Source organism: Cariama cristata, unplaced genomic scaffold, assembly GCF_000690535.1.
Source record: "Cariama cristata isolate BGI_N322 unplaced genomic scaffold, ASM69053v1 scaffold13893, whole genome shotgun sequence".
NCBI classification, from domain to species: domain Eukaryota; kingdom Metazoa; phylum Chordata; class Aves; order Cariamiformes; family Cariamidae; genus Cariama; species Cariama cristata.
The window spans coordinates 13,515-13,850 of record NW_009609038.1 but is presented as its reverse complement, the minus strand read 5'-3'; positions in this window follow the sequence as shown (position 1 = coordinate 13,850).

The window sequence follows — 336 nt, the reverse complement described above, 5'->3', positions numbered from 1 at the left end:
CTGGCCCGGCGGTGGGAGCAGCTGCCCTCCTCGCTGGGATGGCCGCAGAGGATTCGGGGCAGGTGGCACCGTGGCTTCAGGGTGGCCCAAGTTAGTTTGCACCATCTAAAGGCGTCCACACTGCAATCATGATGTTGAGTTTAAAGCTTCTGGCCCGGCGGTGGGAGCAGCTGCCCTCCTCGCTGGGATGGCCGCAGAGGATTCGGGGCAGGTGGCACCGTGGCTTCAGGGTGGCCCAAGTTAGTTTGCACCATCTAAAGGCGTCCACACTGCAATCATGATGTTGAGTTTAAAGCTTCGGGTTTGTTTTTGTTTTTTTTTTTTTTAACGATTGAA